The following is a 23611-nucleotide window of genomic DNA, read 5'->3' as shown; positions in this document are numbered from 1 at the left end:
AGAAGCTGAAATGCTGTAGAACTTTGGCTCATATAGCTGCAGATGCTGTTTTAATCTAAGAAATAATACAACATCCTAAATTCTCAATGAGAAGGAAATTACTTTCCAAGATTTTTCAGAAGTTAAGCTGGGGAAGCAAGCAGGTATTTACATTTCTGGTTAGACACAGATCCCTCAAGACAAGAGTGGCAGTGAAACAGGGACAGGCTCATTTTTCCTAGAGCTAAATCCTGCCTGAAGAAAAACACATCACATTTACTTCAGAGACCTTCCTTCACCAAGCAAGGAAAACAAACAAAATCCTACTTTTTGCAAGAAAGCAAAATTCTAATAAAGAGCATTAAGTCAAACTCTTCTGGTTTTTCAGACTCTCAAGTAAAGCTCCACACCCTGGCTACTAAAACTCACCTGAGGCAACCCTGTACCTCTCCTGCAATGCTCAGCAAGCCAGTGGAACACTTAATGAAAGACAGCATGCAAGTGTTTGTAGGGCACTGTAAAGAACATTGAAAAAGGCAAAATCACAGAGAAAAATTGGATTTTGTTAAGTTTAACTTTGATATCAAAACAGAAACCTACATTTTAATCACCAATGAGAAGTACAAAGCTGAGAACAGCAAGCAAATTATTTTTACAGCAAAGTGTTCCTTACAATGCCCTTTTCAATTGTTTTCATTGCAGTGGGCAAAATCCCACAAGGCTCCAAGGGAGGACAGGTTCACCTCTCAGGTTTACTATAAATAGGAAAAAAAATCCCCTGTTACAAACACCCAGTAGTCAGAGAAAGAAGACAAAGAGCAGGAGCACAAACAGATAAGCCAAACTGAAAAGCTCCCAGAACAACACAGCAGGTTTCACCTCTCCACCTCCAGAGAATGTCTAAGTCATCCTACCTTCCACCTCAGGAAGCTGCCACTTGCACTAGAGCAAACAGAGCTGAGGACATGCTTTGTGTTATTCACAATACTCAGATTAGGAGGCTCCTGGGAGGAGACATGCACACGCCTGTGTGAGAGATCCCTCAGAGCCTTGGGCGCTGGCTGCAGGATATCCCTGCACACAACATCAGCACATCAGCTAAATTGGGTGGAAGAGCAAATGACACGCAGCAAAGGACCCCTCTCAGATGTGCTGTGTCAGGAGAAGGCTCATGCAGCTCTGAGGCAGGACTGCAAACATCTGTCAGGCACAACAGGCTCCACTCACTGCTGGGAGGCAGCTCCTTTAAACTCTTCCAACAGCAAAAAATAGTTTCCACACCAGCTTTGACTTTCTAGGAGAATTCCCCAAGGGTGGAAAAGCCACCACATGATATTTCACGGAATTAGATCAGCAATTTGCTAGTCCTTGTGCGGCAATTGGTACAGCAGGGTGTGGAAAGGGCAAACACTTCAGTATGTGGACAATACCTCAAACAGCTAGAAATGCATTAAACCAGCTTTTATTCAGCTCTGTGCTTACACCAGGATGAGTCTTGGCCTGTATTTAGTTGAGTACAAGATGGCTTACAGATTTTTTTTTTCTTCTAAACTTGTATGGGACAGGGGTCTGAACTGGAGCCAGAACACACATTAAAGCAGCACCCTTTAGGTAGGATGCACCATTATTCACAAGAATTTGTGAACATTTTGAAGCTCGGGACGTGCTTGGTAAGAATTCTCGACATCTGGTCATGTCTGAGTCCAACATCACTGAGGTCTGAGCCACTGGGATTTTCACAAAGCAGCTGCAGAATATTGCCTGGCTGCCCTCCAGCTCCTGGGACCCCAAGGATCGTGTCTGGCAGGACACACCAGGCAATGTGTCTTCACAAAAACCTGCTGTAATTATGAGAAATCACTCACAAGGTAACAGCATAGGAGAAGCAGGGGCAGACATGCAGGACAGGGAGATTCAGGACCATATGAAGACATTAATCAGCACAAGGAATGAGCTCCAGGGTCAGTGCAGACAAAATACCAAAGCAGCCAGATCAGAGCAGGAAGAGAGTGATCTCAGCTGATATCATGAACTGGGGAACAGCTCTCAGGGGGTTGTAATCACTGAGGATGGGTGAACAGCTTTTGATATCAGCCATTACACACACCCCTCCAGACGAAGAGTTCCTCATCTCACATGTTCCTGTTTTAGGGATGCATGAGAATAAACTGTGGCAAACATTGTAAAAGTCCATCTCCCTTCTAAGGACACTTGAAAGGCCAGGAAAGCTAAAATTAAAAATAAATAATATAAAAAAGCCATTCTTAACTTTAAACTTTACCTGCCAAACCTTTGTCAAAACCTAATATATCCCCCAACATCTGTTTAATCTTTGGCATTAAAAATGCTTCTGCAATTTTAATTACTAACATTTGAAAAATAAGTGACAAGGAGCCAGACAGTTTAGTTTACCCATGAATGCAAGTAGTGGGCAGCAACATGAAGGAATTTATCTCAAGCTTAATCCTAGGGGAAACATTTATATGAAGGAAAAAATCATAAATCTTAAATTACTGATATTTACTAGTGAGGCAAATAAATTTAAAAATTGTTAAAGAAATGCTGAAAAACATCTTGGCTACCATGAAGAATTCAAAGGAGTGTTTTCAAAGATAAGTTCAACTATAAATTTCAATTTTAAAAAATTGGCTGAAAAAGTACACTAGAAAAATACATAGAAGATAAACTGCTTTGTCAGCTGTGATCTGAAACTAAAACATGAATCTTGGTTTCATCTAAGGGGGAAAGTCAGAAAATTGGTGCCCAGGTGACCCAGACTGCCCCAGCAGGGACAGCTGGGTCACAAACCCCCACTCCCCTGTTGAAGGCAGAACTGCCAGGAGAGACAAAAGCCTTGGGCACCAAAGGCCCCACACCTTCATGGTGCCGATCTGCCACAGATGTGGGATTTCTGAAAACAGAGCTATGAGTATTTGCTGTGGGGACCAGCAGAAGAATATAAAATTAGGAATTAAGCTAATACTGCCCACTCACATTTGTTTTAAAAATCACTGAGTGACCCACTGCAAGAGCAGGTTTGCATACTTAGCTCATTTAATTTCATGTTTCCATGTCTGTTCTTTTATCACTGTTGCTAATTACATCCTTGAGCATATTCGTGCCAGCAGAATGTTTCTGCTCATCTCCTTTTGGCCAGGGACTGATGCAACAATTTCCACTGCTTTTCTTCTTGGAGATTTCTCCATTGCCCAAAGATTCCTTCTGTCTCATCCTGGACAGACTTCCTCCAGACCTTGGGACAAAAAGGCAAAGTGGGATAGTGAAAAAAACACTTGCAAGGACCACTTGCAACAGAAGCAGAAGAAAACTTCTCTGACAAGATGATCTCACTCCATTCAGGGGGGAAACGTTCCTAAAAAAACAGGAAACCAATTTCTGCTTAAATGAGCCTTGGCAAAAGCCTTACATGAGAGGTGTTTGGAAGTACAGACCCTCTGAAAGGTGAGCACTGCACTCACCAGGGTCTATTGATTTCTTGCTAGAGCCTCAGCTCTGCAGAAACCAACATTTCCTTGAAATATCAATGCTAAAAAATAGATCCTTTTGTGGAGGATTTGGGTTTGGCCAAACCCTGCAACACCTGGCTGGCTCAAACACTGAATGTTTATTGTTTGGGGTTTTTGCCAACGAGATGCAATGCAAGCATTTTCTCAGCATATCTAATATGTGCTGTTTCCATTTTTGACCCTTTGTTTCAATGAAAATACAAAATAGATTAAAATAAATCAGAAAAATAATTTCCTATGCCATTTGGAAATGATTCTGATCCTTGATACTTACTGCAACAGTAAGGACAGATGTTTCAAATGTCTGGGGGGAACTTCTCTTTGTGTATGTATGTTTTAATTTGTATGGGGTTTTAGTTTCTGAGGCGTTGTTTGTTTGTTTGTTCTTAAACAAATTTTGCCTTAAAAGCTGATGTGGCTGGTTCCCTGTGGCAGCAGGGTTCAGCACAAGATAGAACTATCTCTGTTAATCACAGGGTACTACTGCAGTTCAATCACAAGAATTGTCATAACAATCCTCAGAGCCAGTTTATCAAAGAACCACTTAATCTAACATACATTAAACATCAGCTGCTGAACATAAGTTCATACTAATTCCAACCTAATTGGAGTCACAATGCAAATCCTCTACCTTGGTACAGGCTGCAGAGAAATAGATTTGATTAACCAAACAGACCACAAAAGAAGAATATATAAAAATGTGTCCTGCTCTGCCCAGAGCTCTATGTGGGCAACTCCCTGCTGAAGATACCAAGTGCTGCAATTACCTGGCAGACCAAAAAATTTGACTCAATGGACCATCCCTCCAAGTTTTTACATATAAACGAGTAGACACTTTCCAGGTAACTGGAATCAAGATTAAAGTAGACTGGATTATCTTAATCTGATATGGTCATATTGCAATTTTATTTGGTTTTTGGGGTTTTTTTTCCTGATTTAGTGTGGATCAAGGGCAGTGTACATTCACGTCACACAACTGGAATTCAAAAGAAAATATTCTAAAATACTGTAGTGATAATAAAAATTGAACACTGATCCATAATTCACTGAAGTAAAAGTTATTTCAGAAATAAAACCATATTTAACATCTCAACCTAATTACAAAATTAATGGATCAAATGTATGAAATATATTTGGAATTTCTCTATGGTTTATTTCCTTGACTCTATGTGAACAACCTCATTGGAAAATATTGCATGTCACAGGATAAAAGTGGCTGAAAAATCAGTCAAATATGTTTAATCACAGAATAGCATCAAACTCAATTTTCCTTCTATGCAAATAAGTATAAAGGAAAAGACACCTGACCAGTATCCCTGTACATAGTGATCTATTGCCCAAGTGAGAGGGCAATAAAATCAGACCTATATTAATTAATAATTAATAATTAATAATAATGGGCAGGAGCTGGCCTAGCAGGATTGACCTTAAAAAAATCCACATCAGCCTAAACCAGACCATTGTTGGTTCCTTCTCCTGTACTGAGGTGTGAGCTCTGGGACCCAGCCCTGCAGACACAGTGACCTTCAGCAGCACCCTCCATGGCTGAAAAAACCTCCTGAAGGACAAGATCCCAACAATAATTAGGAATTTCCAGGCATGTGTTCAAAAGCTTCCATGCTGGTGGTGTTGATTTGTGATTTTAATGCCTGAGAGTTATTGCAAATCATTGCATTTCTGACTTTATGATTATTTATGGCCAGCTCCAAATCAATGAAAATCTTAGAGAGTTACAGTCTGCTGTCTGACAGAGTAGGAATAAAGTGCATTTTATGGTGTATTAATTACTATGATCCAGTGGTTAATCCCTTAAAACACAAGCACAACTGTAGCCACTGCTTTCCAGTACACTTGTCAAAGAAACAAAGTGTTAATAAATAGGCTTTTTCACTACTGCCTCTGGTTTAAACCATTGCTGCAAGGCAGCAGGAAGCTTTTAATTTTTTTTTCTTTTCACAAATTATAAAATCTGCAAATTATTAGAGTGCAAATTAACAAGTTTCTACTGTGTCTAGTTTATGTATATTTAAATCCTACTTTATTGGCTCTTAATTAAATACATGTAAGGAACCTCAGTTTGAAATACCACCACACTCTCCTAATCCCTTCATCATTTTCTCTACAGAGTCCCTTTCTGATTTCCCATTTCAAATTGTTTTCTTCGTAAGCATTTTAAAACTAGCTTTTACTATTTCCACTTGCAAGCACTCCAAGATATTAATTTATCCTAATAGAGCCTCCTTCTTTGCAAGTACTGTTTCTAAACACAAGAGAACTAAGGTGAAAGGCATAAAGATCTTATGATAAACCATTAAAGAAACTTGCATCAGAAGCAGAAAAGAGGTCATATAAGAAGGGAGCTGATGGACTCTCTTTGGACAAGAAAATGAGTTTCTTAGGTATAAAAATGATTTTCAAAACAGTAACAAACTATATGTACAATTTGGTTCAAATTCAACAGATACTTTTGGCTGAAGAAAAACAATGAAGCGAAAGGCTCAGAAATGTCATAGTCATTATTTCTGAAGCACCTGCATTCTTTCAGGCTAGACTGACAAACAGATGTTGGCCTTCCTGCACTCTGCCCTGATTGCCCAGGCACTCCAAGGGCAGCTCTAAGCAGGGCTATGGTCTGTGCCAGGATGCACATCCTGCTATTTCTCCTCTTACTGATGATTTACTTGGCATGGCAACACTTCAATTACCAGGCCAGAGGCAGAACCAGGGGATGGACACACATCATTCCCTTATTCCAGTTGTAACTGTCCCTGCAGATCTTCTAGGAGCTGCTCACAGACATCCCCTCCTAAGCAAATAACATGATTTTGCCAATCCATTTGCTTTGTCAAAAATGGAGCTCCTCCAGCAGCTACAAAAGGGCTTTAATGTCCAGGCTGGGGAAGGAGTAGCAGGAAACAGTAATATTGTCACTCAGCTGAGCTGCAGCGGAGGATGTTTGAGGATGTTCAAGGATGCTCACCTGCAGCTTTGGTACCAGTGCAGAAATCAGCATCTAAGGGAGTGTGCTGAGATACACTCTCCATTTGCAGGCCTTGTCCTTATGGATGCACACTTTTATCTTCTGAAATAACAACAGCTAAGTTCGGCAAATCTGTAGGTCACAACTCTTCTTTTCTTACATTTTATGGAACTGTTTGTTAAGCTGGAGAAGATAAGTCATTTCATGAATAAAAAGCATTCTTCTATTCCTAAATTATCTATAAACAGACTGATTTTTATAAACTCATGGATTATTCATGCATAAAAATCCTGTATTCAAATATATTACTGCCTACAGTCTGTTTGTTTACTACATGCTGCTCTTACAGCTTCAACTATTTATGTCATACTCGAATGTAAATCACATGGTATTGTTTCTGATCCAGAGCTGGATGAATGAAAATGTTATAAAGGAGAAGAAAAATAAGAGACTTTACAATGAAGATGAAGCAGTTTTGAAAGCCATCTTACAGAGAAACCATACACTTAGAGTCTCATATGTGTAAATATAACTCAAGAGAAAGACTAAGGTAGGGTAAAAAATCCTCGATCATTCAGGCAGCATAATATTCAAATTTTTGCAATATTCATGTAAGTCCAACTATTTTGCTTCTATATCACAGGGAGCACATATGTTGAAGGAAATACAGTAAAACCTAGGTCCCTGGAGCTCAAATTTAAATCCTTTACACACAACAAAAGTAAAATGGAGACTGAAATGGGGAAGCTGCAATCTGTTCTTGGTTTGCAGAAGCTTCTGTTCAATTCATTTACTGAACAGCAAATCTTCTGCACTACAGCATTAATGAGAATAGATACAAAAAGCTTTCAAACTTAAACAAAGAAATGGCTGCTACTTTAGGGTATTTTCAAGCATTTCCCAGAGATTAACGTATGAGGCAGATGCTCGAATACCAGCACACAATACTTTAATTTAGTTCAGCATCTCTGCAGGCAGTGGCTTCTCCATTACTGCTGGTTCCCAGAACACAAGAGAATGTTATTGCAGGGCACTTTTAAATTAAAATCCCCAAATAAGCTGTTAGACTTTACACACATCAATCTTTTGTAAATACAATAAGGCAGATTTAATTGGTTTTACTTTCATTTTATAACAAATGTTACTATCTATTATATAAGAAAGTTATTTTTAAAAAGACCCATAAAAAGGATTAGAAAGCAATTCTATAAGTGATAAAATAGGGGCAGAGAGTTATTATGGAGGAATGTCAGCAAGTGCCCAGCTAAGGTTGTTTACTCAATGCCAAATAATCATCTTTGGAAGTTGAAATAATAAACTTAAATAGTTTCAAATTAAGTCTTGCAAGAAATGGAGGAGTTATGGAAGCAGTAGAGGAAATTGGAAAAAAAAAACCACCACATAAAATGAACCCACATAACAAATATTAACATGATGACAATGAATGTTTTATCCAAAAGAATGAGGATGAATAATGCTGGGCTAATAATGACTGGCCTGATCTGCAAAGCTCAGAATGGAAAGCAGCTTCATGGAAATGGAGGTATTTGAGCACATGGTCTCAGTTTGAACCCCAGTTAAACCTGAAAAAAATATTTACAAGCTGGTCTTCTGTTGATTTTCTGTGAGCAACACTTCAGAGTTGTGAATTTCTAGAGTTAGAAAGGATGTCTGACAATGTGGAAGAGTGAACATGGAGAACACTAAATCTTATTTACAGCTGTGCAATTATTCAAGACTATTCTCCAGTTATATCCTGTTGCACTGCTAATGCTCAATACATTATCTATTTGTAACAATACCCACACACCCACAGATGAAAATACTTCAGTTCAAAGCCTCAAGCACTTCAGCCAAGGAAGAAGGTCTGCACCTCTCAGTGACCTGTCCTTTTCCCCAGAGGACCAAACAACACACAGGCAGATATATGTATTCAGCCACTGGGCTGCATTTTTGTCAGAAATGTTTTAACCTTTGCTGTGCAAAACAATTGACAGTGAAGTCACAATTTCTGAGAAAATTATCAAGAAAGAAGGTATTAATTAAAAAAAAAACCAAACAAACAAACCCAAACAGTCAACTAAAAAACCCAAAAACCTGTGTTAAAAACAAAACGATATTAAAATTGTATAAATTTATACATATATTTATTTCTTAACATCTTTTTAGAAAAAGGTTTTTAAGCCCTCTGGGAGGACTGCTACTCAGGTCCAGAAAGGGCATGTAAATGACAGGACCTGAAAATCTGAGCTTTTACTTCAGTAAAGAAGTTTCCTTAAAGTCCTGTTTCACCTAATTATAGACCTCAGACCCAAGGTGGAACAAATTAACATAGCCCTGTAACTTATTGGACAGCTGACCTTCCACTGACCTAGCAGAGTAATAGAGTTTCATGAGTGAAGTTTTCCACACTCAGATATCCACAAAAATTAGTTAATTTCAGATTGTTTCATGTACCTGTGTCTATTCCATATCTGAAATCCTGATATTTTTTTTTTTTTTGTTCACCTCCTGAGGAGCAACATAACTCTTCCTCTCTGACTTCTGTGTTTCTGGCACGTTCCTCTCCCCATCCAAATGGGTTTCCTCCTCCTCCTGCTTCTTGCAGAGCTCACAGAGATGTGTGTGCACACTCTTCCTCCCTCTTTGGCAGTTCTGCTGGCTCTAATTTCCATAGCAGGGAACTCACCTTGCTAATAAAGCAAAGAGCATTGGAAGAGGGGACTCATCACCTTCCTGCAAGTGGTTAAAATACAAATGGACTATGGTCATTTCTGTGGTTTCCACTCTTCTTTTACTTAAGCTCTACTCCCCCCCACCCCCATGCTGGAGATTTTATCATCTCTCTGAGTTATTTTCAGCTTTTAGTGCAACATATTAAATCTTCTCTGCCTTTGTCATGTCATTAGATCCTGCTTTCCCCTCTTATGTGCAGCCTTCATTGGTCTTCTGTGTCATTAAAGTCTCTTCCTGTATTATTACTCCCTTACCAGGGGTCATATCATGGAAGGGAATATCACCTGGAATATCCCTCTTTTTTCTGATTACCAGATGTGGAACTCTTATGCAATAAAACCCAAGCATCCCCAATACATAGTGAATTTTCTGCCAGCCTTATGGCAGGACTGCATGTCTCCAAATGTGAGCTACCACCTCTAAAATGCACTTGGATCACAAGGATCCATAGCAAGCAATGCATTACCTGTGGGTATGTGTAGAGGCTATGACCAAACTCTCCAGGAGGAGAACTGGTTTTTTTGGTCACATTACAGGTGTAGGATGGCAGCATCCAGGCCTTGAGGGCATCCAGAAGAGGTTGAACAGCAAAATAGCTCTGTAAATAGAGATGTATTCAGGAAAAAATAACTTCAAGCTTTAAAACAGAAAGCAATTTTTTTCTCTTTCAAATACCACATACCAGCAGATTTCACAAACCTTCATGATCCTGTATAGACAACGCAGACTCCTGAGCTGCTTCACTATTTAATGGCCCCAAATTCCCTCAGAGTTAAGCTTTGCTGCTGCAATACCATCAGCTAGTGCAGATATGCCACACAAATTCCTCAGGAAATTAGCAGAGCTGCTTCCAAGCACAAAGCTCTGTGCTGGAGGATTCCCATGCAGAGTGCTCTGAGCTTTCACTCAGCTGCCCAATGCACTTTCTCATCGCTCTGACGAGGAACTTCAGTTCATTCCAGAATCTAGGTCCTGTGTTAAAGCATAACCAAAAAAAAAAATCCAACATATAAAACAAAGTTTACAACAGCACAGTGAAGATTTTCTGCTTGTTTGCTTTTACTGAGCTGAGATCAGTATTTTGAAGTTGAAGCGTGATGCGCACGAAAGCCAAGCCAGGAGAAGAGATGTTCTTAACAATAGACGGAGTGGGCCAATCCTTAATTCCTCTTGGCTTTGCCTTCCAGGAAAGTGATATGCATCTGTCCAGCCAAGGTTTCAGCCTCTCCATGCTCAGTTTACCCAGGACACTGCTGCCCACATTTGTCTGTTTCCAAACCAAGTACAACTGCTCTGCACATCGAGGTCTCGAGGGACACCGGGCTCTCCAGGGGCCAGAGCACAGCACAAAACTCAGCCCTGGAACTGAGCCAGCTGCCACAGGACTGACTTGTGTCCCCAAAGCCGAGGACACACAAAACAACATGAAAATGTACCTGTGCCCTTCCTCACACAGGTACTCCTCAGACAGGCCAACTCCCTTCAGCCATGGACCAGTCTCTCTCGTTCTATCCAGGTTCTCTTTGCTTGGGAGATTTAGCCAGCCCACTAACATTTCTTTAATTTAGGTGTCTAAAAGAATAATTTAACTTTCTTTTCCATCTTCCTAGATTTGCATGGTTTATATTATTTATCTTTTCCACTTGATTAACCAGCTGAAAAATCAATAGCAGTGAATTTTATCATAGTTGCAGAGGAGCCCTCTGTTGTGCTAAGCTGCTATTTTAGGAACTAGAGCAGTTTGTGAATCTAAGTATTTTGGCAAGCTGCTCTTTCTGCCTTTGCCCTCCCTTTTGCTTTGGACACAACACAGATTTCTTTCTGTGCCTCTGCATGGTGAAAATTGATATAAAACAGCTTTGGTCATTTTTACATACTTTTTTTTCCCTGCTAAGAAAGTTAATACCATGGAAAAAACTGGTCAGGAGGATCAAATGTTTATGCAGGACGTCATGCTGCTTTGGTGTGCCAGCTCTCCAAGAGTCTATAAGGAAGCCAGCCAGACAGGCTCTGAAGCCTGCACCCTGACCCCAGTGACCTTTTAATTTTTCAAAGTTTATCTAGCCCCATCCCAGCACAACTTGCATTGAAACCAATCCCTCTGCTCCTGGATTTTTGGCAGAAGGTGACTTCCTTCATATGGAAAAGTGTTTAATACCAATTTAATGGTCTGTCTAGCCACTGTAAGCCCCCAGCCCCCTCCCTGAGTCTCCCACTGGCAAGAAGCTGTGAAATAATATGCTTGAAATAGCCCTAATTCTTCTCCTCAGTGTGATAGTTGTTTTTCTAATAAGCAATTTTTTGAAAAAGCCATAGAGGAGAAACTATTAGCTACAGAGTTGAATGACATTTTTAATAAATTCGTTTGCATATATATAATTTTTTTTAATTTAAAAAATTTGATTTTTTCATTATTTCTTCTCTTATACATTTGCACAGTCAGGAAAGGGCCCCAGCAGAACCCAAATGGTTTCCATTCAGACTTGCTGGAGCTGGAATAGCAAATCACATATATGCAAATCCACTTCTATGCCAAAAAAAAAAAAAAAAAAAAAAAAAAGAAGAAAAATTAATCTAGGTAACAACTTTATCTTGGTTGTAAAAAGAAAGATCTTGGCACAATGCCAACAAAAATCCTAACAAAGAGGGAAATAAAAAGGAAATTGGGAGATGCCAAGTTTTCCTAAAGCAATGAGTTTGGTGCTGCAAGAAACATCTTGGTTCAAAGGAAGCTGCAATTGTCCTTTGAGATAAGAAAAGGTCTGAAAGTTTACAGCAGGGTTGCTGTGTCAGGGGACAAAGTGCAGCCTCACACCTCCCCCAGGCAGGGTCAGGGTGGGGAGAGGAAAACAGCAGCCCAGACTGGGAGAGATGCAATGAGCTGGCTTGGGGTGAGCTTCAGCATCCTTTTAGTCAAGGCCTTACACTGGAACAACCCATCCTTCTGCACTTTGGGGATGCAGGAACCAAAGCTGTTCTAGCAGTGATTCCAATTGCTTTCTAGCCTTAAAAAAGTAATCCAGCTGTACACCCCTACAGAGGGGAGAGCTGTGAGTGCCAGCAACATCCTGTGCCTTAAGAAACCTCAGCAAAGTCCATCTGAAGAAATATGAAGGTGCAGCCTGCACACAAACTCCCATTTGGACTTAAACCATTTGATTTTCCAGGGAGAGAGAGGTACATTTAGATAGGACCAATGAACAAACTCCCATAGTTTAATGGCAATGAGCTGCCCTGTGTTGTGCTGAAATGCTGCAGGGCAACATTTTGGCTGTGGCTGTGAGGGATTCAATGGCTTGTGGTGCTGCACAGGGTCATCTCCCTGGTCTCTTTGGAGCAAAACAACACACAGGAAAATATGGAAGGAAGAATGAAAACATTCATATGGATTCTGTTTATAACATTTTTTAAGTTAGAATTTTCTTGAGTGAATAAAAAACCTATCAGAAAATCTAGAGTGATTGCTGGTTTTTCTCTTTTTAGAAATACAAGTATGTTCTAACAATTTCAAAAGCCAGAGAATCTGGCTCTGCCAGTCACACAGGGGAAGTGCTAAGCAGGATAAGACACAACGGTTTGCAATTTCCATCACCTCCAATACTGACGCTCCACAAACATCTACAGCATCATCCTGCAGCTGAAAAACCCCATCTCATTAACAAGAACAAACAGCTGCAAACATTACGATTTTATGTCATTTTTTCCACCTCCTCGGGAGTCTTCAAGAAGGAGAAGTACCATATCAGCTGTTACACAGCAGCCCCAGGGCTGGTGTCCAGCCCACTGCACTTCAGTCTGAACCCCAATCTCAGACTGAGGCCCAGTGATCAAAATAATTTTTGTTTTCTCTCACGTGGCTGCCAGAGATGAACATTTTCAGAAGAGGTGAAATGAGAGAGAGGAAAGTAAGGAGAACGTGAAGAACCACAAAACTTATATGGAAACTTCCTGGACTTTTTGATGTCTCCATGGGGCATGTTCTGCACAGACCTGTCAGGCTTTACTCTAAGATCCACTGCTCTGTCTCATGGTCTAGAGCTTTAAAGCAGTGCCATCACCTGCCTTTCAGGAAGGAGTTGAGACTTTATTTCTTTGGCAACAAACAATATGCTCATCCCTAATTCCTTTTCTAAATACCACATGGTGGCACAGCCTTGGAATGATGTCAGTCTCAGGACACCATATGTGCTGTTAAACTGAGCACAGCTCGCACACTCTGCAACCACAAAGAATCTAAAGAGATGAGCAAGGAAAATGGCTCCAAATGACCAAAGAAAATAAAAGTTTTTTTCAGAAAAATGCAGGTTATGATACACCATGATGATGCAAGTTTGGATAGCCAAGATTGTGAAAATACCCAATCAACTCCAGTTGCGCAATTGTGTTTTCTTGCAATTTCTCTAAATCCATCACATTGGGTAACTAATGAAATAAGAGGAAGGTGGTGAAACATTATGCTCAGGAAGTTTATAGAGAATCTATGCAGTGAGGTATTCTATGTTTGTTCCATGCTTCTGAGCTGGGGTTAAGGTATTATGCAATCATAACTACACTGCTTGCTTCTTTGGGGTCCTACAATTCAACTTCAAATAGTTCAGCAGTACAGCTTCCCCCACTCCCATCCTTTCACTGTTAAGTGCTTTTTTCTTACCCCCAGAGATCAAAGAGATGTTTTTGTGGTTCGCAGTTCCATCCACATTCCCTCTCCCTCCTCTCTTCCTTCCTTCCTCTCTCCCCAGTGCAGCACAGCAGCCAGCAGCCCCAGGCATTAATCACTCACACCAGCCACCTTCACACGAACTCATGGAGCCAATATCCTGCTCTGGACATTACCCCGGCCTTCAGCAGCCCCCTGGCTCTCACTTGCAGTGCACTGAATCCACTGCTAGATTCACAATTCCTGTCTGGCTCTTTGTCTAATTTTAAGGTCTGATTTGGATTCGGAGTCAAATCAAGTACATTTGAGTATTTGATAGAGACTATGTGTCTAGTAGGTAAATGATAATCGAGGGAAAGTCTCCAGATTGCTGTTTTCCTGGACTTTGCTGCCACCTCATTCCCACAGTGCCTTGACAAGGTTAAAGTTACACATTTGATTGGAACAGGGAAACAGCTTTATTTTCCAACCAGAGAATCTGGGTCAGCTGAGGAACAAGAGGACAGACTTCATTTTACAGGACATCAAATATAAAAACCATTTCTCAGAGCAGACTATCCTCCCATTAGGCTAATTTAGGTTAAGTTTTACCAAACACTAAAATAAATGAGCTACAGCTCTTTTTCCTGGCATGGTACTGGGGAATGGTCAACTGAGAGCTTGGATCAAGACCAGCTGCAGCAGACCATGACAGATCTCACCTATTGCTTATTTCTTTTTATCCCATCACACCAAGCACACTTGCACTATTAGAAGTTTCCAATAAAGCAGGTATGCACTTAAAGGTTTCCTCACAAGCATTTGGTTTTCATGCATTAATGTACAGACACCTTCTGCACTGTTTTGCCTATGAGGTCAAAAAGTAACTCATAGTCAAAGCAAAACCTGCACTGATATTTTTCTTCCTTTTCAGGCAGGTTAAATGATTTTTTTCAAAGGCATCATTAAAGATTACTTGTGAACCTTTCCATAAATAATCCTTGCACATGGTGCACTGCAGTATTTAATATTCAAATTCCCAGCTATTCAGGCTGGACTCTCAGGTGTGTGGTGGGTTATGGGCTTCCCCAGTGGATAAACAGAACCATCATCTCCATTGTGATTACTCAAAACTATGTATTTCAAATTTAATGTCACAAATACATCTGTTATATGCTGTTGAAATTGTTGTCAAAGTAAACAGCCCTGTCAAGACCTTCCCTTGCATTAATTTATACAAAATAAATTTAGAGAAAGGAAACAAAGGAACAGAGTTAAATAGAGTTAACAGTTAAAAACACATATTGTAAATCTCAGAATATTGTTTTCCTGCATTGCAATAAAAATACCAAAAAATACAGTGTGCATGAAGCCAAGGATAAATAACTCAAAATATTATGAATAAATCAGCAACTGAGTGTGAATAAACATCACCTCTCAATCCATGTGGAGAATACATGAGGCATATTGAAAATGCACAGTCACTTCCATAGGAAGTCCCCAATTCCTGCTTCAGGATTTTTCACTCTACAGCACATGTGGATGGCATTGTCCTGCTCTCCAGCTTGCTTAAAATTGTTTACAGTGTATTATTACTTCGCTGCTAATAAAGGACACGGTGCAAGAACCCTGCCAAACAGCACTTTTGGTAAGGCAGAATAGGCCTTAATTCCAGGCACATAAAGAAAAGGAAAAAAAAAAATTACTGTCAAGGGACAGGGTTATTTTCCCAAAGGAACATCTGTTCCTAAAACATCTCATGAAAATGCATACAATAAACCATAAGTTCAAAACAGAAACTGTACTCAAACACTGCCCAACAGAAGTCCACAATCCCTGGAAATCTTCTTTAGAATCCCCAGCAACCCGTAGGCTCGAGGAGAACCATTTCCTCTGTGTACACTGCAGCTCTTCAGAACTGCAGCCATTTGGCAGCGAGCTTGCAAAGCCACAAAAGGATGGGAATTAGCCATGTCAGCATCTTCCCTAGCTGCAGAATGTAGCTCAGTCCTCCACCCTGCCAAAAATCAGTTGTAAAGCCAGCATGACAGCCCAGAGGAAGGTAATCCTCGCCAGCTGTTCCCAGCTGCAGCCAACAACATCAGCAGCACACAGCAAGCACCAACATGCAGCAGCTAAAAATCTACCTGAGAGGTGGGGAAGGTGAAGTCTGATTCCAGGATCAATAAAGTGCCTCGGGGATGCTGACAATGTTTAGCTCACCTCAGCCAGCTGATCCAACAGAGGCTGCAGCAATGTGCTGGCCACGCATGGCTGCAGGACCTCCGCACCAGGAATGGGAAATTCCCATCAATCCACCTCCTTTGGGCACTGCAGAAAAACTGCCAGCCAGAGTATCACAGCCTAAGGACATCTCAAACCTTGATTAAAAACCAGATTTTATTATTAGGTAGGGGAAAAAGGAGAGTTTTCCCCTTCTCTTCAGTGCCTTAGCTACTGCCTGCCCACACGTGCTCTGAGGCACGTGTGAGAAGCGCTGACTGAGGCACAACAATTCACCAATAATTCACACCATGTTCAGTTCAACTCAGGGGGCAGCTGAGACCAAAGAACCCGTCTTGTCTTTCCAGTGCTTTTGCTGACAGTAACTTTAGGGATGTCAGATCTGTTCTTACTTGTTCATCTTAACTTCCTCCTTCACACATACTGAGACAACAAAAGAGTTCTCTAACATATGTGCAGAAATGATGAAGGCTTACAGTTGTCATCTAAATATTTGTATTGAAGTGATAATTAACTGTTTCTAAGAGCTTGGCTTTACTACAAAGATAGCAAGTCAGAATAAGGGTATTAAGTTTCCTCTGTTATCAATCAGTAATTTCTGTTCTAATGCTGCAAAATGTGCCTTTGGGGCACCCTCTCCTCCTGCTGCTGTTCTGCTCAAGGGAAAAAGTGATGACTTTTTCTTATGTTATACTCCATTACACCACACAGTTTAAGTTACATGCTCCTGATATACTAAATGCACCATTCTGCTCATCTACACAGATAACTAAATTTAATTACATTAATAATTGTTGTGGTTTAGTACGTTGCCAAAGTTTACCTCCTAGCTTGTTAGAACTACAATTTAATTAGCAGCAGTGAATTTTAAATGAACAATATTATCTAAATAATTATTTAAGGGGGTGTGCTGTTGTTGTTTCTGCACCACCTAAACAAAATAAACAAAATTATCTATTTTCCTCACTGCACTAGTCAGAAGTGATGCTGTAGCCCAGACACTTGTGGCATAAGGAAGAGATTGCTTTGGACCCACTGACATCAGTTTTCAGGGTCAGCTACAATGTAGTAATTTCTCAAAGTGCCAGCATTCCTCCAAGCTGAGTTTTGTCTGATTTACGGTAAATCCACAGTGGTCCTTATACCTCTGATAAGGTCCTGGGCTGAACCTATATTTCCAATATTCACACTCACCTTGAGCTTTTTGTTTCCAATACACAACAGACAGAAGCCTCTGTCAGGTACTTTCCTCCCTGACACAAGCAACTCCAAATCTCCTTCATTCATTTGAATCCAAACTAAATCCTCTTTATCTCAGACATGAAGATGATAATGCATACTTGTCATTCTCCTGTAATCAACACAACCTTAAGTTTAAGCAAACTCTGATTTTAGCCAGCTGGTAATCACTATTCATTCCTCTACATTTATTTTAATTATATTAGACATATTCCATGAATATCACCCATAAATTTCAACCACTAGGAAAAAGAAAAGTCACCATAAAAGCCTTAAAAACAAAATAAACACCAAATCCACAATGTTTCCTGATCTCATCAGTCCCTCAGGTGGGTATTTTGTTGCTGTTGTTCATGAGGTGGGTTATTTGTGGGGGGTTTTGGATGGTTTGCTGGTTTTGGGCTGGGTTTTTTTTTGTTTATTTGTTTCATTGGTTGGTTTGGGGTTTTTTTGAGGGGGTGGGAGAGGTGCTCTGCTCTGTTGCAGCTTAAGGTCTATGAATTACTGAATGACTTACATCACCTTTCAGGTTAAAAGATAGCTCTTCAAGATGTTTATGAACCACTGTTATGACACTAAATCATGCTTATGAATGTTTTCAGTTTTGCAGAGTGAATGGTCTGTAGAATCAATAAAGCAATCCACCACACAAAGCTTAATTAACTCTCTCTCATAACTGCACTTACAACAACAACAACCATTCTTGAGAAAAATGAAACTAAACAAATCAGCCTCAAACATCTACACCAAACTACAGAGAAGCCATGAGTTAAAGTCAGAAAGTGTGTTCTGGATAGAGAAAAGAAATAGATTCCAAATTGTTCAGTACACTTAGGAAGGAAGCATATTGGAAAACACACAAATATTACAAAAAGAGCCATGAAGCTCTCCACCAGTGTGTGCAGGTGACATATGCCTGAACCAGAGAGGGGATGTCTCTCCTGTAACTGAGCTCGTTTGGTTCCTGCAGTGATAACTCAGTTTGCTTCCCAAAGTGAGACTTCAGGAGTAATAAAAGGAAACAAAACAAATGTCCTTTGCCAGCAGAACAGTGGTGATTTCTCACTCTGCCAGCATCACATCAGCTGATATTACTGCAAGTGGCTTTTCAGTTCTTCATTGGCATTACTGTATGCCTGACAATAGAAAAAGAGCAGAGAACAAAGCCTGAAGCTGAGATATGTTTGCCAAGTCATCTTGTTCAAGCCAAAAGGAGGAATACTCACCAAATTAACATCTTGCTCTGCTTCAGCTTCAAGTGGCCTGTCATTTCTGGGGGTATTGTAAAGAATATATACAACTGGCACAATGGCTGCTAGAGAGCTGCTCCTGTGCTTTTTGCATGCTATCTCACTGTAACCCACACAACAAAGCTGCCTGGATTGCTAAATTAAACAATGACAAGGATATTGAACATCTGGAAGGCTGCAGGCCTGGCAGAGGGTTGACATCTTTTACACTTCAAGGTAATGACCTGCAGTTTTATGTGCTCTCTGATGGCCACGGCCTGATTGCTGAAGACAGAAATACACCCTCACCCACCATGCCTCATCAGCTGTGATTACAAGAGGATTACTAATGGAGAATTTCCTCAGATCAAGAACGTGATTTATTGATCGATTCCAAGAGGAAATAGTCTCCCAATTTTTACGTTTGAATTCAACAATTCATTTCTTAGTAGTGAACATTTAATGCTAATGATGAGCATCTGAGGTTCCACAGAAATCCCATTTTCAGGAACAGATCTCAACTGGCTTAGAAATCAGTCTTTCAAAATCTCAAAATTTCTATCTCAAAAGCTGGACAACCAAATACTACCAGATTTTCTGAAATGTTTTTCTGTTTTGTGATCACATTGATAAATAATTGCATCTCATTGATCTCGCAGTGTAAACAGAATGTTTGTTAGTAAAATAAGTCTCAAATCAAAACATATCAGAAATATCCTCCTTGTAAAATTATAACAACACACCAGACTATCTACTTCTACTGGTTATGAAAATAATGGTAACCAAGTAACAAAAAAAAAGGCTGAAATTCAATGTGTCTGAATAATTTACATGTTAGATTCTGGGAATTTATTTGAGCTGGAACTTGAATAAGAAACTGAAGGAATGCAAGTACCACTTAGGCACCAACTGCAGGATGAGTTTCAAACAGGCAGCTGAAAAATAACATTTCCAGAATGAATCACTGCCTCAAGCATACCACTGAAGACAGAGAAAAGGTAACCCACAAATCAGTAAATCTTCCTTTAGTGCCAGTTCCAGGCTCTATATCCAGCTCCTACATTGCTCTTGAGAAGGGAGGCAGGTTTATGTGTAACCACACCCACAATCCTATCCCAAGAAGTGCGCTCCAAGAAGATCAGCCTTACTCAATGAATGCACAACTATGGCTGCTAAGCCCATCCTTTACCATAAAAGCTCACTTCAAACAAAATACATTGAAAGGAACTACAAATTTAAACCCAGATACACTCCAAAATTTAATTTTACTTTTCTTTCTTAAGTGTACTTAAAAACTGTATGTTAGAATCCAAACTTCGCATCTTTGCACTTACCAGTTCTTTTACCAACATACAAAATAATCCAAAGGTTTTTCTCTGTGCTGCACCACACTGCATCATCAACTCCAGAAATATTTAGGAAAATATTCCATATAAAATTCAGGTTAAGCAGCTACAACTCTCATCTAATTAAAGGAATTTCTTCTGTTGCAAAAACTAAGGTCTGTGTTGTTTGGATAGATTTTCCATATGCCCGTTAGAAAAACTTCCGCTGTTTAAAGTGTACCATTTACCTCATGAGGTGAAAAAAATTACCAGCACACTATTTAATTAACAAATCCTCATTATTTGTGCCTTGTCCAAATTGAAAGTAAAGCCAATGTAATGAGATTCAGCTACTGTTCACTCCACTTTGCTGATTTTGTGGAAATCTTTTTTATACTCATTCCTACATCCCATGGTAACAGTGCAGAGCTCAGAGACGCACAGGTGAGGGCCACTGCCAATGTCCTCAGCACTGATACCATGCCAAAATTGGTATTCAAGTGTTTCTCTGTAAAAGCAGAACAAAGAGATGATTTTGTCTGTATACTGCTTAATCAGAATTGGCTCTCCCTAGGGAAAGTACAATCTCTGACACTTCACCTGAAGGCAAATTCCAGGATCCTGTACAGAAAAGCTCATCAGGGGAAATGAGGCACATCCTGTTTACTTTTCAGCTCACTTAGCTCATTAACATCCACGTACACAGACACCTCACCAAATCTGGGGTATTTTATGCATTCTTGCAACACAACTTTGTAGCCATATTAGTTAATGACTTCGGGGTGTTTTGTTTATTTGGATGTTATTTGGTGTTGGCTGGTTTGGGTTTTTTTCTTTGATATACTTGGTTGGGTGGTTTGAGAGTTTTTTTGCAACTTAATGCTTATGGTTTTTAAGTCACTGTCTCAAAAGAATAACTGTTACTCACAGAGATTCAATGAGGAACTCAGAGTGAAGCCCATGTTACCATGCAGTCCTTTTTCTAACATCACTCTAGAAACCACTGACTATAAATGCCATGCCTGTAGCATGAATTCCAGCTTTGTTTGTTTTTAAATAATGATCACACTTCTTTTTTTCCCCTCCACCATTTACTAAAGCAATTTAACATCACATTTTTTCAGTGCAACAAATCTTGGTTATGTTCTACTTCAAAGTCAATGCATAGCCCAAGGTCTGACACACACACAAAAGAAAAAAACAAAGTCAATGTATAGCCCAAGATCTGACACACACACACAAAAAAACCATAAGAGGAAGATGGTTTATTGCGTTTTTCTCCAGAAGCAGTAGTCCCCTTAACAAGACCTTCTAGATCTGAATGCAGGCAAAACCCCAAACAAAAACTCTTTTCAAAATAAAAAATACAGAAAACCAGGCAAAATTTAATTAGTACTACACAACTAATGCTCATTATTTGAGCACCAGCAATGCAGAGAGTGTGACTACACCACAATCTCTTATTTTCCCCTTCTTGTAGCCCTATTGCTCCAATGAAACACATCCAGCTACAATTACAGAGCTGACCAGAGTCCCCATTCTATTTTATCCAACAGAAAGGATTTATGCAACCAGGATCAGTGCCCTGCTCCCTGAGCCCTGGGACACATCTGCTGCACTGAAGGCAGCCCTGCCTGGGGATGCACTGCCTGCACAGGGGCACTGACAGCTGGGAGCAGTGCATCCCACAAACTGCTGAATAAATCCATCTCATAATCTGGGACCATGAACATTTTTCCTCAAAGCTGAATGAAAAGATGCTTTGCTTTCCCTTCCTATTAAGTTGTATTTTGCTGAGGCCCACAGCACACACACCACAGTCTCGTCAACAGCTGTTTTTCCTTCTAAGCTTGCCCTGTCACTTAGGGATTTGAATTTTTGCTGATAAAGTGTAATAGAAGCTGCTTCCTGCTACACCACAGTGAAACAGATGTTTTAAAAATTGTGGTAGCCCTAAAGCTGGTCTCTGTAGCAAAATCTGTCTCAGGCTAACTTTCCTTCTGTCACAAAACCAGACATTATATTTATTTTCCTGCTGGTTGATTGAAGTAGGTATCAAACAAACATTTTAAATAAGATTTCTTTTTGGATGAGCAGGCTGCCACGGAAAACAGCAGTGTCAGAAGGAAGATAAAAGATGCATATCAAAGAAACTAGGAGAAGAAGGTGCTCAGGTAGTCCCTGAGCTCACCTTGCTGCTCCCAGCACCTTTGGCACTCCTGGCAGATGTCTGCCAAGCCTGATCTCACCGAGTTGAAGTGATTCCACAGCAGCCCTGAGCAATCCATTCCAGGGACAAATTATCCTGAACAATTGCAAAGCTTCTCCTCCTATCTAACTCCTGATCTCTTTTGCTTTCATTTAAGCTCATCAGTTCTTGTCCTGTCCCACGAAGACAAGAAAAAACAGATTATTCTTTTCCCCCATAAAGCAGCTTTTTGCACATACCTTCTCAGCCTTCTTTACCTGCAGCCTACAAAACCCAAATGTTTTCAGTTTGCTGTCATAGCTGGCATTTTCTTTTATTATCTTTATAACTTGCCTCTGGTCCATCTGCTATGTATCTGCTTCGCTCTCTGGCACCCAGAGCTGGACAGGGAGCCTGGCTGACATGGAGCCACCAAGCAGAGTGAGAGGCTTTTCTCCTGTATTTAACACACAATGCTTTTGAAACTGATATCTTTACAGATACTCTTAAGGGATTTTTTCCTCATTTTGACACAGAGAGTTCAGGATTGAGAGATAGCTGAACCAGTGAGATTGGATATGTAGCTGAGTTGGAGCCTCACAGAATATTCCTGCTCTCACTGCAGATCCAAGTAACTTGTGAACCACACTGTAAATGTTCAAAGCTTTAGGATGCAAGAAATCTCCAGGAATGCTGGAGAGTGGTGAAATCTACACTCTAAACACACATGCTTTTATTTATATATAACTCAATTCTCTTTAATACTTTTTGTGCTGTTGGTTGTGGCACTGATAATAGCCTTAGTGCACTCTAAATCTGCAAAAATAACCATCATTTCTCTATTCCCAAGGCCTGGTCTGGAAAGGAGCTCAGCAATTGCAGCTCCTTCCTATACAACCACACAGTCATGCCCAGTATAAAACCTTTTGCCTGTGGCTTTAGATAGGCACATACCCTCTCACCCACTGAGGAGTTGTGTTTGCTAACACTCATTATTTCTCCCAGCTCACACACATTTGGATGATTCCTAAAAAATTCCCCAAGATGTTGTCTGATTAGCTGATACCAGCAGGCTTTGCTTACCAATGTTTTTCCTCATCTGCTCCCCTGCATTTGCAGTGCTCTTGAGTTTCCTACTCCTACTTCCAATCGCTTTATCTTCCCACAGAGTATTCCAAAACTGTCAGAGGTTAGACTGTCAGGGCTTGATATTTCCTTATCTTTGTCCTACTCCCTAAATTTTTGTCTAAAATAAAAGCTTTGGAGAGGCTATCACATGCCAGGCTGCACATTCTTGCACCTTTCATGTCCTGTGCTTCCCCCTTCTCACTGTTATAGTGAGGTTTGTGCGTATCAAATGTGCTGTTTAGACACTTACCCACAGCAGAACTTTTGGGAAAGTTTGAGAAATCTTCCAAGTCCTGCATGGAAAACAAAGAAAGGATGCCACAACAAAATCTTTCCTACAAAAATAAATAAATAAATAAATAAACAAATAAATAAATGAAAATAGCTGCTAGACCCAGGG

General features: G+C 40.1%; 1 long non-coding RNA gene across 1 annotated transcript; it reads right to left on the bottom strand.

The window, feature by feature from the left end:
• Positions 1 to 2642: 2642 nt before the first annotated feature.
• LOC115907568 lies at positions 2643 to 10274 on the bottom strand. Its single transcript, XR_004061049.1, has 5 exons — positions 9922 to 10274; positions 9689 to 9820; positions 8944 to 9222; positions 6487 to 6669; positions 2643 to 3232 (listed from the first exon to the last, which is right to left on the bottom strand). It is a non-coding gene; the product is annotated as an uncharacterized LOC115907568 (long non-coding RNA).
• Positions 10275 to 23611: the final 13337 nt, after the last annotated feature.

This window comes from Camarhynchus parvulus, chromosome 10, assembly GCF_901933205.1.
Source record: "Camarhynchus parvulus chromosome 10, STF_HiC, whole genome shotgun sequence".
Classification (NCBI taxonomy): Eukaryota; Metazoa; Chordata; class Aves; order Passeriformes; family Thraupidae; genus Camarhynchus; species Camarhynchus parvulus.
This window is presented reverse-complemented; position numbering and strand designations above follow the sequence as displayed.